Below are 911 nucleotides of genomic sequence, written 5' to 3' on the forward strand. Positions count from 1 at the left end.
CTCCTAGTCTTTGCAGGTTGTGTGTGTTGGGCACATCTTCAGCATCATCCAGGCAGCTCCCAAGTCTGCCTTGGTCCTTACTTCTCACCGGTGCAGAGTGTCAAGGGTCAGCAGGAGACAGGGCCTTCTCAGGTTTCCTGAGCTGGAGCACAGCCTTCAGAGGCAGACTCACCGCCTCCTAGATTCCCTAGAAAAGCTCTGGGCTTTTCCTTTAAGATTTTAATTAATTAATTAATTAATTATTATTATTGTTTTTTATGTACAAAGGGTTTTTATTTGCAGGGCAGCAGGACTCTAGTCAAACAAGCCGAAGCCCATGTCGTCGTCTGACTCCTCTGACTCCTCCTTCTTCTCTTCTTTCTTCTCCTCTGCTGCAGCTGGGGCAGAACCTGCAGCAGGAGCTGCAGACCCTGGGGCAGCAGTGATGGACACAACCCTGCCAGCAGGTCTGCTGGCCACCTTGCCAATGCCCTGGGCAATGACGTCCTCAATGTTCTTCTCGTTCAACTCACTGATGAACTTGTTGAGCCGATCATCGCCCGCCTTGATGCCCACACTGTCCAGGATCTTCTTGATGTCCTTGGTGCTAGGAGAGGTATTGCCCTCAAGGGCGGCCAGCAGGTAGGAAGTGATGTAATGCATCTCGGTGGCCTTGTGGTGTCAGGGACAGAAAGGCTTTAAGATTTTTGATTAGCCTATTGTTTGCCTCAACTGCTTCCACCACCACAGGCACCTATGCTCGGAAAGCTCTTGCCCATAAATGTTTTAGATAAATGGCCTCTCTCTCCCAAGGCTTTTCACCCTGGGCCACTGACAGCCCTTAATAAATGGATCTTCCAGGGAATTTCCAGACAGGTCAAAGGATGGCAATTCTTTGGGAATGAGGTCTATTCTGCTCCCTCCAGAACAGA

General features: G+C 49.9%; 1 pseudogene; it reads right to left on the bottom strand.

The window, feature by feature from the left end:
- On the bottom strand, positions 249–657 carry LOC100522319 (annotated as a pseudogene).

Source organism: Sus scrofa, chromosome 6 (genome assembly GCF_000003025.6).
Source record: "Sus scrofa isolate TJ Tabasco breed Duroc chromosome 6, Sscrofa11.1, whole genome shotgun sequence".
Lineage (NCBI taxonomy): Eukaryota > Metazoa > Chordata > Mammalia > Artiodactyla > Suidae > Sus > Sus scrofa.